The following is a 14974-nucleotide window of genomic DNA, read 5'->3' as shown; positions in this document are numbered from 1 at the left end:
TGGGAAACTATAGTAAGCAAAGACAACACAGCAAAAACAAAATGCTTTTTAGTTTTTTTAACTTTATAGAACAGTATAGATACAGGAAAGTATCTGTATTAAATGATTGGCAAAGGTCCTTGAGCCAGGACTTGAACTCTGGTCACCTTGAGCACCTCTGTGCTATTTGTCAACACACTAACCACTAGGCTATTGACGCAGACAAAAAATAGTAGTAGTAATAATAATAATTGCCTTTTTTACATTAGTTTTTGTCTTGTTCTAGTAAAGGAGTACAGTAAAGAGTAAGTAAAGAGGCCGAATGGAGAAGGCTCGTTCTTTATCCTCATGCTGCACATGGTCTGTTAAACTGTTTTCTCACTATAGCCTTCAGTTTTTCCATGTAAATAGCAAATGTGCCATGGCGCGACACACCTGAATGTAAGACGAGACTGATTGGTTAAATGCACGTTATGCTCAAAACACACCAAGGATGTTTTTCCGTCCTTAAAATAGCAAAAGTTGATTCGGACACGGCCTCAATGCTTTTACATTATGCATTATGCTTTAGACTTTGCACCTAGAACATTAAAATAGAGCCCTAAAACTCATTAGAAAAAAGTTTACAATGCAGTCTCATTAACTGATATTAGCGTAAAATGAATATGCATTATTTCTGAACACACAAATAAATTACATTAAATGTTTATTTAAATGGTATTTAAGAGGATATGTAAACTTATAATATTGCCGTATAATATGATCATGTATGTGTGTACTGATTAAGCATCTAAACTTTTTATTTAATTAGCTGATATATTCAATCAACTGTAATTTCTAGAGGATTGTAAACAGGTTAAATAAAGAGTTTAGATGAAAAACCTTTAAATGAAGTTTAATATTTTCTTCTAAAAATAACATTTTTTGTGTCTCTTGTGTGTAGGGTCAGAAATGATACTTTTACAGTGACGAATAAGTTATTTTCATTACATTTAAAGTAAAATAGAACATAAACCGAAGGCTGAGAAAAAGCTCATTTTAGGTAAGCATTTCAGATGACTTTTTCTGAACTCTTCAAATTTTTTTATTGTTTATAATGATTTTATAGTTTGATTATAAAGCATAATAATTCTGAACTCAAGTAAATTAGTTTAAGCATGCAATTATTTGAAGGAATTATTTGGAATAAATTTTATTAATATTATTACAACATTTCTATATTTTAAATAAAAATATTATTTATAATTAACAAATTAATAATTTAATTTTATACATTTGATTTTTGCTTTAACTGGACAAAACTTGTTTTAAACAATTCTTCAAAATATCTTCTGCCTTTCTGCTCTTAATCCAAACTGTGACAAATGTCACGCTGAACCTGCAAACCTAGTTCACAGGTTTTGGACCTGTCCTGCTTTGCTTCTCTTTTGCCAGTCTGTTTTTGATTCATTTTCAGCAATTACATCAATTAAAATTGATATTTCTTTTTTAATTGGTCTGCTTGGAGTTCTGAGTTACCATTTTATTTTTCTGAATTAGTAGCCTTTCTGTCATTATTAGATAGGCAGTGTATTTTGTTGCAGAGGAAGTCTCCTCAATCCCCATCAATAGATTAAAGATGCTTTATTTATTTTTGTTAAATTAGAAAAAAAATTAAATATATTCTTCGAGGTTCAGTGATCAAATTTTCTAACATTTGGTTGTCATTTTTGGAGCATGTCAAATCTTTGAGACTTGAAGCAGTTACTGTTGAATGAATGGTTGCCTATCTTGCATTTTTAGTCTGTACCTCCAGATGAGTACTAGTGCTGATATAGCACAAGCATACAACTCTTACTTGAAATAAAACCTCAAGTTTGAAAAACGTGCCACCCGCAACCTCTTCAGTTTATTATATCTATTTGTTCTCTTTTTCTTTTTTCTTTTATAATTATTTATTTTACCTAATAAACCATGCTGCCAACCTCAACTTTCAGTACTGACCAGTTTATATGCTTCATTTGTACAATAAATGCAAATGAGCAAATTAATTACTTAGAGTTGAAGTCAGAATTATTAAAACCCCCTTTTTTTCTTTTTTTTTTTTTAAATATTTCCCAAATTATGTTTAATAGAGCAAGGAACTTTTCGCAGTATGTATTTTTTTTCTTCTGGAGAAAGTCTTATTTGTTTTATTTCGGCTAGAATAACATTTTAAAGCCATTTTAAGGTCAATACAGTGTTTCCTTTAGGATTTTTTTTCCCAGTTGTGGCGGCAGGCCTTTTCTACTCAGATCTACCAACTACCTGTGGAGTTATTTCAATGACATATGTCGTGAGCCTAGTATTACAATTAGAGATGGCATTTATGTCTTTGCTTGCGCGCCGATTTCTTCTGCTCGTGCACAAAACTACTTGCACGCCCCCTCAAATATACGCTGCTCAAGCGCATGTTCTTGTGCGTTCACAAATAAACGCTGCTGAAGTGCGATTTAGTGCGTTTATGTAACAAGTATCTCTTCAACATTTATTAGATTTGCTAGGAATATTTATGAATGTCTCTAATACACCTACAGAGCGACATTGATGAGTTCTGAAGTAAAGTGAAACGGCTATATGTCGTGTTTGCTGGCCTCACGCACCTGTCAGTCAGCCGGTCAGTCAACATCGCACAGCACTACTACGGTCACAGAAAGTTCGTTCTGTTATAATTTACTTTCCTTTTAATAAGTTTTTTTTTTGCGATTAACACCTGTTTTTAAAAAACACAACAATGTTTTGAATTAGAAGCTGTAATGTAGCCGTGGCGGGATCAATTTTGGCGTGGCGCCCCGCCATGGATGAATGAATATAGCGAAAACCATGCAAAATTTTTATCAAACTAGATTTTTTCGATTGTCTACAGAACAAACCATCATACAATAACTTGCCTAATTACCCTGACATGCGTAGTTACACTAATTAATCTAGTTAAGCCTTTAAATGACACTTTAAGCTGTATAGAAGTGTCTTGAAAAATATCAAGTCAAATATTATTTACTGTCATCATGGCAAAGATAAAATAAATCAGTTTTTAGAAATGATTATTAAAACTATTATGTTTAGAAATGTGTTGAAAACCTCTGCGTTAAACAGAAATTGGGGGAAAAAAATAATTCTATGATGCTAATAATTCTGACTTAAACTGTATATGTTTATTTGAATGTTTGCTTGTTATGAAAGGTATTTAAAACCAGCTTTACTCACATGTGTTAATAGATCAACTCAAAATTAAATAAAATGAAACTTGTGAAAATAAAATAATCAAAAACGCATCTGCTGCCGCAAGTTCACCATATAATCAGTCCCCCAATCCATTCAACTGAGGCTTTGAAATAAGGTGCTTACCTTGTTTCTCATCCAGCATTCACTCTATCCTGTCAGATAGCTCCCAAACTGATGATTATTCCTCATCCATCCTCAAAAGCTCACATACACCCTGTCCTCATGTTGTAAACACACACTCAGCTCAGGGTCTCAATGGAGCTCCTGCCATCTCTTAACAACACACAAAAAGCAGCTTTCACTCGTCACTTTCTAAACTCTATACCTGGAACACGTTCATCTGTTCTTCAGCTGCTGCTCACACAGTAAATAAACACATTCAAATCAGCTACGTTATATTGCAGGAAACAATGCTCCTAAAAATACCAAAAGAACAAAGTGCAAATGTGACCTAAGCATTTCCTCTTCAGTGACACAGTAAGACCTGTAAACATGAATCCAGAAATGCTGAATCAAGTTTGACATGTTGTACAATAATCTAATCTGTTTTAATTTGGTGTGCAAACCTAAATATTAAATCTTTAATGATGAAAACTTTTGTCAGTGCTAAAGTGTCTCATTAAATCATCATATCCATTGTATTCCAATCAATACTTCACAGACTTTTCGTGTGATGGACAATATTATAATTAAAAAAACATACAAACACTCACCGTGTTGCTGGTAGAGAGAGTCAGCCATTCACACTGATTCAATGTGACACCAACCGCACCCTCACACAAGCGCACTCGCTCTCTCACACACGCACACATACTGCAAAGTTGAATGACTACATTTCTGACAGGTTTTTTGACGGCTCGAGTAAAGGAAAAAACAATGTGTATAAATATAGCTTGCCCTGACGCACATATGGTGATTAGCGCTGAAACATTAACAGCGACGGGAGGGAGAAGTGTGCGATGGGGAAACAAGCAATGCTCATTTCATTGGCTGTACATGCATTCCTGAACAGCATGTGTGCCGTCTGAAAGGGGGCGGGGCAAGGTTTATGTGCTTCAGGAACAGAGATTTATAAAGCTTGTGAAAGATTGACGTGTAGCATTTTATGACTGTTTGAGTGTGAGAGAAAAACAGAGAGTCTTCAGTCATCATGTTTATTCATGTCTTACAACATTTGCTAGCTCGAGATTATTAACACAACATTTTTAGTATATTGTAGTGGCTTACAATAAGAAAATCTCACTCAGCAGTTTTTCTGTTCCTTTACATATCCATGTCATTTACGCCCGGTAAAAGAATGATGGGTTCCATGCAATGGATTTGTGTTGGGATTTTGGTCAAGTCCTCCCTTTAAAAACCTCAAGAATTGTGTTTTTTTGGCACATTTAAAATTATACAAATTTTTTGAATGTTAAAGGAACTATCAACGTTCTGGCAGTAGCACTTTTAGCTTAGCTTAGCATAGATCATTTAATGAGATGAAACTGTTAGCATCTCACTCAAAAATGACCATGGATATCTTTCAATAACCTTCCTATTTAAAGTTTAAATCTTCTATAGTTACATGGTATGCTAAAACAGACGGAAAATGAAAAGTTTCTATTTTATTGGATGATATAAGCACAATCCGGGGTAATAATTAAGAAACTTTGCTGGAATACAATGGCTGCAGCAGGCAAAATGACATTATTTAACACCTGAAATTCAGGTAAATTTCTTGTATTCTGGTTCAAATAGAAACTGTTCAGGATCTTAACATAAGTGAACATGTTCTGAATCATCTCTCTGTGGAATCAGGTCATTGCGCTGGATGTATTTCCAGAGGTTAGCCAATTTTCAGGCACTGCGTGACATCATTGCTCCTGCTGAAGCCATGTTATGGCAGCAAAGTTCTTTTATTATTATGGCAGAATGAAAGTAGTTCCTAGACATATTGACCAGAGCTTGTATCCTCCTGAGTTTAGACTATTCATTTTAACTGTGACAAAGAAAGATGTTTCTGCAAGTGAGTTTAATGGACACTGGAAAATATTAGAGGGCGTGACAGTTATCATACAGTAGGTTATGGCAGTTTTCCAAGGAATCCAAATGAATGCATTATTCTGGCAAATAATATCTTTAATGTATTTAAACAATAATAATTGTAAAAAATGCGTAGTGTCTTGGTGCTTTAAAACTGTCAAACAAAATTTAATCACACAAATCTCACTTTTTTCCCAATGTTTAAACTATATGCTTTTTAAAAAAAGATTACCAAAGATTACCAGATTATTCCATTTGTTTGTTGTTATTTTTTTTCTCCCAATTTCTGTTTAACGGAAATATTTTCTCAACACATTTCTAAACATAATAGTTTTAATAACTTATTTCTAATAACTGATATATTTTATGTTTGTCATGATGACAGTAAATAATATTTGACTAGATATTTTTCAAGACACTTCCATAGTGACATTTAAAGGTTAAGGTTTACTAGGTTAATTAGGGTAACTAGACAGGTTAGGGTATTTAGGCAAGTTATTGTATAATGATGGTTTGTTTTGTAGACTATCAAAAAAAAAAAAGTAGCTTAAAGGGGCTAATAATTTTGACCTTAACATTACTGCTTTTATTTGAGCAGAGACTGTGTGAACAGGCTCCAAAAATTGGAGCTTATTTAATTAATTATAACTCCTGTCCCGGCACCGAATGTAAGTGGTGGGAGTCAATAACCAGCAACTTTCACTTTTTCACTTCAGTTTAATTAGTTTATAATAATTATAAATTTTATTGAGTATAAATAGTTTATTCTTTTTGACAGCTCCAAAAATTTGTTACATCAAAATAAAAACATCAAGTTTTTATTAACCTTTATTAACCCAATGTTTTTGTTGAAAAAGTGCTCAATTTTTAAGTGATTTTAGCAGTTACAAATTTTGAATGATTTTAAATAAGCTAATTTAATTAATTCAAGGTGACGCATTGGCGCAGTTGGTAGCGATCTCACCTCACAGCAAGAGGGTTGCTGGTTCGAGCCTCAGCTGGTTCAGTTGGCATTTCTGTTTGCTTGTTCTCACTGTGTTTGCATGGGTTTCCTCTGGGTGCTCCGGTTGCCCCACAAGTCCAAAGACATGCGGTACAGGTGAATTGGGTAAGCTAAATTGTCCGCAGTGTATGTGTGTGAATGAAAATTGGTGTTTCCCAGTGATGGGTTGCAGCTAGAAGGGTATCTGCTGCATAAAAAGAAAACATGTGCTGGATAAGTTGGCGGTTCATTCCGATGTGGCAACCCAAGATTAATAAAGAGACTGAGCTGAAAAGAAAATGAATGAATGAATGAATCAATTATTGATTCAAACTCAAACAATTTTTTATTAATTAATATGAATAATATTGCTTGTAATCTGTTACCTCAATTTTATTGAATAGATTTATTCATTCATTCATTTTTCTTCAGGCTTAGTCCCTTTTCATCAGGGGTCACCACAGCGGAATGAACCCCCAACTTATCCAGCATGTTTTACACCCCGGATGCCCTTCTAGCTGCAACCCACTACTGGAAACACCCATACACACTCATTCACACACATGCACTATGGCCAATTTAGTTTATTCAATTCACCTATAGCGCATGTCTTTGGACTGTTGGGGAAACTGCACCTGAAGGAAACCCACGCCAACACAAGGAGAAAATGCAAACTCCACAAATGCCAACTGACAAAGCCAGGACTAAAAACAAGAACCTTCTCGCTGTGAGGAAGCAGTGCTAAGCCACTGTGCTTCCCTCATTAAATACAAGATATTATTTTTGGCAGTCTAGAAAATAGCATCTTATCATTTTCTGTTAGTCTGTCCATATAAGCTTTAAATAGGACAAGTATCAAAACTCTTTGGTCATTTTTGACAACATACTTATAGCCTAATCCATCCAACAGAATAAAGTGCCTATCCTTATAATATAGCCTAGAGGAGTTGATTAGAAAAAATCGTTTAAATCGTTTAATCTTTTCTCATCTACTTAAACTTATAAAAGCTAATAAGTTAACCTAATTTCTTCCTGTTGTCCCAACAAAAATTGATTGTGTGGAACCCAGTATTTTTGTCAATGAATAAAGTAGAAAAATGCATGTTTCATTGATCTGGTATTTTCAATAAGATATTCATAATTTCAAAAAAGTTGAAAACAGCACTGTTAAAAATGCTGTGTTCCACATAATTCATCATGTTGGTCCAACACAAATAGATTAAGTCAACTTATTTTTATTTATTTATTTTATTTTATTTTTTTACAGATTTAAGGGGATTGGACATAAAAACAAAAGTTGTCCCCCAAAAAATTTCAAGAATTGTGTTGTTTCAGTTAAAGTAAATAAATAGTTAAAACAAACAGCAAATGTCATTTTCTGAATGTTTCTAAGTGTTAGATCAGAATGATGTGCATGCCACTGGGTGAATGTATTCGCACCCTGTTTTAACTTGCATCATGATTTGGTCAGTTACCTGTATGCGCAGCCATGATGAAGATACTCTGATTTAATGATACCATCAGTGTGGAATTATATGGGAACCTGCTACTAAATGTGTCTATTGTAAACCATGGCAAAATATGTGGAAGCTGCTAAATCAGTAGATGGATTCATTCTTTTCGCTGATTTTAGTATTCTTTAATATTTTTGCAAACTTTTGGAGAAATATAAGAGCAACATGAGAGCATGGCTGCATGTGTGTGTTTTGGTTGTTGTTCAGTATGTTTACAGCATTTGTCATGTGACCATGCGTTGTATTCTCATTTGTTCTCATGTCATGTGGGCGTTTCAGCTGTTCATAAATGTAAATGGCGAGGCATGTTCAATCGTACAAGTATATAATCAGTGCAGACCTGTTTAAATCAGGAGAAGCATTAAAGCAGCATAAGATGGCTGGGTGTTTGTTGTCAGTGCTAAACTAACTTCACATTTATATCAGTGATCTCTTTTAAACTCAAGTGCTTCTATTATTCTTTTTTTGTAACTCGCTTTGGATAAAAGTGTCTGTTAAATGTAAATGTATTAAACATACATATTTTTGGTCTGACCAGTTAGTACATCTCCTTGTTGAAACGACTTATTTCGCGACTATTTATTACTCATTTTTTAACTTAACTTAATCAGTTTGTATTGAGACAACATGATAGAATTATGTGGAACCCAGCATTTTTTTTACATGAAAATTGACCATTTTCAGCAGCAGTAATTGATCCTTCATTTAGCCCCACCCTCCTTAGTTACTATTGCTATGCCTGTCAAGCTTTCGTGCCTGGCACATCGATTACAATGTGTATGCGCCGGTGTCAAACATTCCCAGGGATATAATTAGTCGTTTTTGGCAAACAGGTACGATATCTGAGAAAGCCAGATAAAAAAGGACTGCAGTATGTCTTAGAGGGGTATATTCACAACATAATAGCAACCGATTAGAAAATAATTTAATCAAAATTGAAGCTAGCTTAGCCTAGCCGCCTCATACACTGACCATTCAACAGCTTACTTCATGCACAGCCGGAGAGGTAAAATTAAAAAAATAATCCAATAATACTCATTAAACCGTGATTTCTCTTTTTTTATCCAAAAAGCCTGATGACTTTTGATGTGCAATAACATATAGTGTAACTAACTGACGAGGAAACATGACAGTACTTCTACATCATTCATTCATAGAAAGAGCCGGCAGAAAGGGGAAATTGATGAATTTGTGCCGAATTAGCATCATTGACTCATAATAATGTACTGTAGCTATAACTGTCAGTGTGTTTGTGTGCTCTTTATCCAGTTTCTATTCTAATTTGTAGTTAAATGGAAGAAATAAATAAATTGAAATGCAAATCAAAGTATAAATAGCAAAAGTGAACAGATAGATTTTCCATACCAGCAAATATTATATATATATATATATATATATATATATATATATATATATATATATATATATATATATATATATAGGTATATATATATATATATATATATATATATATATATATATATATATATATATATATATATATATATATATATATATATATATATAGGTATATTGATGGCAAGTGCTCAGTTTGTCATCACATGTCTGTTTTATTCTGTTGATATATCATTTCAAATATTTGTAGCTTGAAACAGATGGTAATAAAACTGCTGTTAATATGACTACTATGTCGATGGTTTAAACAGAGCAGTGCTCATAATATCGAGTGGAAAAAAAAGGAAAAAAAGTGAGCGATGAAACATAACCTGCTTTGTATTTTTGTAGGAAACACAGTTTAGATCTGTTTAGGGTAAGAGGTGTGTGAGTTATTGCCGTCGGTCTATCTGAATGTGAATATCGAAAACTCAACCAACTTAACTCCGCTCCGTTAGCGCCCCTCACAGAGCTAGATTCACGCTGCCATTTCTCCTCTTACGTTTTAGGTTTTAAAAAGGGAAAAAATTTTGGCAAAAATTGGCAAAATTGTTTTCATTTGATTCAGTGGCATTGTTTACGTTCCGCTCTCCATTGTGACAATAGGAACTACACTGTAAAAGTCAACAGTCAACTTTATCAGATGAAATTAGTGTATTTAACTCAAAATTTACTGAAAGTTAATTCTACTCATTTGAAAAGAGTTTTGAACTCAGTGTTGAAGGTAATGAGTTAATTAAATACCTAATTACTTCAACTCAAATGGAGTGAGTTCACAGTACTCAAATAGATTAGTTTTTAACTCAAATGGATTGTTGCAATTGGTTTTCTCAAACGGTTTGAGTTGTCTTAACTTATTGGGTTTTACAGTACTCAGATGGTTTGAGTTCTCTTCATTTATTGGGTTTTACCGTGCTCAAATTGCTTCGTTTACTTAAATACATTAAGTTCACAGTACTCATTAGGATTAGTTTTTGAACTCAAATGGTTTGTTGAAATCGGTTTCCTCAAATGGTTTGAGTTACAATAACTTTTGGGTTTTAAAGTGTATTGATGCCTGTTGTTAGAGAGGGAACCTGTTTGAGTGTTGCACTGCCAATGCTGTGAATGAAGAAAGTATGGTTAAACATCCATCAAGGCCGACTGGTGATGATCCTTCATGAAAACATTCTGTAGCACCTTTGTTATAGTAGAATGGCAAATTCAATTTATGCATATACAGCTCACAAATCAGGCAAACCAAAATCTCCTGGGAATATTTCTAGCACCTTTATTGAATTAATGACACAAAGAATTAAGCCAGTTCCAGTCCAACCCAGTACTATTATGATCTAAACTGTAATCAAGTGGCTGTTAATGCATATTTTTTTATGTGTATTGCTAAAGATGTCATATGATGTTTTAATCTGAATATCAGTTCCATGAATTGCATATTTGTTTTTCTTGATTAAAATTTCATATAACTGTCATTTAAATTTCCCCACATGCACTGTTCTACATGTACCTGAAAACTCGGTTTTTAAGTAAATAAAAACAAACAAACACATAGTTAATAATAATAACAAAATTTATCTGTCAAAATATCAGTGTGCTCTGGACTGGTAATAATCTTGTCTATTCATAGTGCCACATCCAACTATAATGTATGCCTCCTACTGACAAAACAAATAAGGGTAAACATGAATTATGAACAATAGGTAAACATGGCATACACAACTTCAACAAGCAGTGTGAAATTTCGGGTTACTATTCATTTAAGACAACAACAAAAAAAGATCTAAACAAACTGCCCGATAAAATGAAAGGATACTAAAGTAAAATATTAACCATAATTGTTCTGATCATTTGGATTATAGTCAACTACATCTATTAATCTATAATTCTACACAAACCCACATGTCTGCAAAGTCCCTTTATTTCTGTGCAGCTTTTCTTCAAACTCAAACCTGTAATGTTACTTGATGGAGACTGTAACCAATATTTTTCCAACACTTCAGTTTTTTAACAGAAACAAATGTAACATCCAGACAAAATTTCTTCAACATGCACTTACAAAAAATGTACCAAAAAGTTAAAGTGTTTGGTTATCGCACAATACTAACACGTCAGTCAAACAGTTCCATTGTTGCTGATTGGCTGTAGGTTATCGAGAGGAGGGGCTACTGCACCCGGAAGCGGTGCAACAGAACTGATGAACAGAATCGCTCTCCTTCTCCTCCTCCTCCTCCTCACTTAATGATGGACATGATGAGGGTCAGAAAGTTGAAAGAGAAAAATAGTAACAGTTAAGAAAAGAGGGATGGAAGCACGTAGAGAACATGAAAAAATACACACAAAATTGAGGTGAATTATTTCCACAAGACATTTAATAAATGAAGATATGATACATTTAAAGTGCTGTTCTGAAATTTTGCTGTGCTCAAACATGTCCGCTAGATGGCAGACTCGACACATTTCACTAGTTGCTAAATCCTAGCTTCATGAGTCATCCGTCTTGGAGCGCCACAGAGCTTAAACTTCTAACCTAGTTTGACAATGTATAAATACTTTCTCTGCATAAGGATAAATAGTATAAACATCTAATTACCTGATGTTTTGCTAATTTATAAAACATTAGTCAGTGAAACTACCATTTAATTGAGTGACTTTTGCTGTCACATCTTTTTCATAAACACTAAAATACTAAATAAAAACGTTTTTAATGTGTATGTTTAATCAAAGCTGGTGTCTAATTCACATAAATTACCACAGGATTGCAAAAACAAGGACTGTTTTCAAACTGGTATCCTAACCTCTGCTATTGGCCAGTCCGGCTCCAAACTCATTCTATTGGTTGAGCTGTTGCCATGCTGGACTGCATTTCCCAAAAGCATTTTAGCCAACTATGGTTCTACTGTTACCAACATATTTAGCTTCCCAAATCCATAGTTGCAATGAATATTTACAAACAACATCCCACACTTGTGTGGCTGGAACTGTAGAACCTGATTTTACCAAGTGCGACTTGTTCCTTTATAAACATTCCAGTCAGCCAATCAGATTTGAGGCACAGGTCTAGAGTTTATGCTAAGTTTTGCCTTGCAATCAGGGCTAAGTGCATCCACACCATTGTTATTCACCTGTCATTTCTCTTTGATTTTAGAAATACTTCCAGTTATGCTTAGATTTAAAGGTAGGAATTAGGTTTGGATTACATTTTTGGGCAGAAATGGTGTTCCATTGTCAACAAAATGCATGCAAATATCTAGTTATATTCGAATATGGTTATGAATTGCATTGTGGGGCCTTTCTCTCTGCTTTGTTGACTTTTGATGTTGAATATTCTGTGCAGTTTGACTTTTATTGAAATTTTAGTAGTTTGAAACAATATATTGTATAAGAAATTATACAGAGAGAATTGAGTCCTCAACAGAAAAAGTACTGCTAGTTTATTACAAGGTTTTTGTACTGTAATTTTAACATCAACCTACATAATATATGAATTTAAACAACTAAAAAGGTCAATAAAAGGTACTATTTCAAACTTTTAAACATCAAAAGTAAAGGTGAAAGGTGAATGCCCAGTAAAGAAATTCAAAAGCATAAATAAATAAATAAATAATACAAAAACATGCATCACAAAAAGGTAAATAATTTATAGATTTAACAGATTCTAATTGTAAAACTGTTAATTTACAGATCTAATTTTAACAGTGTAGGCTTTATATTTCATTTAATACATTTATTTTACACATTTCCTTCAACATATTTTAGTTTGTCATAAGGCACAATTTGTGAAGTATGTGCTTGTGCATACTTGCTCTACCACAGCGGAACCATGGAGTGACATAAAGGAACCATCACAATACAGCACAATAAGAGAAGAAACAGCACAGTAATTAGATTCCATGCTCATTATTTCCAGCACCAATCAGACATATTTTGATCTTAGACCTTTTAATTAGCGGAAATGCACTTAATGTTAGCCAGTGTAAATCAAACAACAGATATGCAATGGAAATGGGAAGTAGTCATGGCTGATATTTTAACCATTGCATCATATTATGGTAATTAAGCAGTGAGTTACATTGTTGTTTGGGAAATGCACCCCTGGGAAGACCAGAAGCAAAGTATTATATACAGAGTAAGCATAAATGAGTACACCCCTAACAGATCTTTCTTTTTAATTAATATTTTGTAGAGAATGCTTTACAATAATATTTTTGTGCATACATTAAGATTATAGTCAGTACTAAAGCCATATGACTATGCATATAATAAATAACAGTGCTAATAATAATAATATTATAATAAATATGCAAATTTTCATGAATAAACAGAAAAAAGCGGGGTGTATAATAGGTCCCTTAATCTTGAAAAATTGAAAAAAAAATATATATATATATAAACATTTTAGTAGTTTAGTGATGTATTTTCTGAGTTGGTGTTGTATATTATGCTTCCAAACCCTTATCATAAGCGGTTATTTTACAGACTTATTTCTCTATATATTATTTCTTCTACTTTATATTATTATAAACAACTAAAAGGTCAATAAAAGTAATTTTGTTAAACAGTTGAATATTCAACACCAAAAGTCAACAGAGCAGAGATCAACATCCCATAATGCAATTCACAACAGTAAACAAGCAAACTACTCGTGAATCATAAAATATGAAAACTGTAACATATTTTTACAATGCACACATGGAGCAGAATGAAAATAACGTTGACTTTTTACTGTCAAATAAATTCTAACATAAGTCTGAAATTACTTGTAAATTGAGACTAAATTCAAATAACGAATGCAACATGTTGAGTTTCAGTTAGGAAAATAGAAAAGTGAAAGATTTATTTCTGCTCTGTGGTACGGGGCTTTAAATGGCACAGTTAAAGAAAAGAGGATTGAAAAATAGATCACACACCTTGTATGCGTCTCCTACTCTTTCTCTCAATCATGGCTAATTTAAACTAAGCCAGCCATGTTTGATTCTGAGAGTTAAAGAGAGAGCGGATGAGGGACACTGATGGACAAGAGCAGAAAGATGAAAGAAACGAGGAACTGATGAGGACAAGGTGAACTGTATATAACAGGCCTCCATCAAAGCATAAGACATTAATTGCTGCCTCTCACTTGCTCAAACGTCTGTCTGACATGCTTCATCTGGCATCTTCTCTGTGCTAAAGCCATCACTTCCTCCTCCGCAGTCCCTCAAGTGTCCTCCTTTCAGCACTTCACAATAAGGGCATGAGGAAGGACATGGCGGCACCCACAAAATGTGCAAAATGTGACAGCGACAGTTTGAATGAGTCAAAGCGGCAGGTCAAATGTCAAAATGTGAGGGGCAGGGTGATGCGTTTGGTGAAAGGCTGGTGTTGTTGAGTGTTAGGAAATGCCAGACATGCCATTTAGAGAGCACTAGCATCATTAGGAGGGGTGGGGTGAAGCAACAAGTGATGATCTTATCTTTTCCATGCCATCCTGATAGTATAGACTGTGAAGCTTAAAAGTTTGGGCTCAGTACGATTTAAATACTTAAGTTCAGATGGGATGCAATCAATTAATCAAAACTAACAATAAAGTAGGCCTGCATGATTAATCCATGATTTAAACCAAAATCGAGGTGCGATTATTCTATTTTTTACTGTCGAGGGAGGCGAGCGCGTGAAATTTAAATGATCCAACTAAAAATACTTAAAAAGCAGACAACTGTTAAAGCAGAATCCACGAGCCCCTATTTCACTACAATGGAGAAGAAATAATAGCTGTGAACTCCATCTCGGATCTGCTTCTCTCTCTCTCCCTCTCTCTCTCTTTCTCTTTCTCTCTGTGTGTGTGGACCTTTGACCTGCTTGGTAG

The 14974-nt window shown here is 33.9% G+C and overlaps 1 protein-coding gene and 2 long non-coding RNA genes across 19 annotated transcripts in view; 1 reads left to right on the top strand and 2 right to left on the bottom strand.

Moving 5' to 3' along the window:
* The window catches only part of LOC141375883 (uncharacterized), a 270920-nt gene that overhangs the window by 59680 nt on the left and 196266 nt on the right, over window positions 1–14974 (top strand). The gene's annotated exons all lie outside the window — the stretch shown is intronic.
* The window catches only part of iqsec2b (IQ motif and Sec7 domain ArfGEF 2b), a 179418-nt gene that overhangs the window by 53986 nt on the left and 110458 nt on the right, over window positions 1–14974 (bottom strand).
* On the bottom strand, window positions 4363–8503 carry LOC147842785 (uncharacterized). The gene is made up of 2 exons (XR_015498288.1): window positions 6845–8503; window positions 4363–6659 (listed from the first exon to the last, which is right to left on the bottom strand). It is a non-coding gene; the product is annotated as an uncharacterized LOC147842785 (long non-coding RNA).

This window comes from Danio rerio, chromosome 8 (genome assembly GCF_052040795.2).
Source record: "Danio rerio strain M-AB ecotype USA chromosome 8, GRCz13ab, whole genome shotgun sequence".
NCBI lineage: Eukaryota > Metazoa > Chordata > Actinopteri > Cypriniformes > Danionidae > Danio > Danio rerio.
This window is presented reverse-complemented; position numbering and strand designations above follow the sequence as displayed.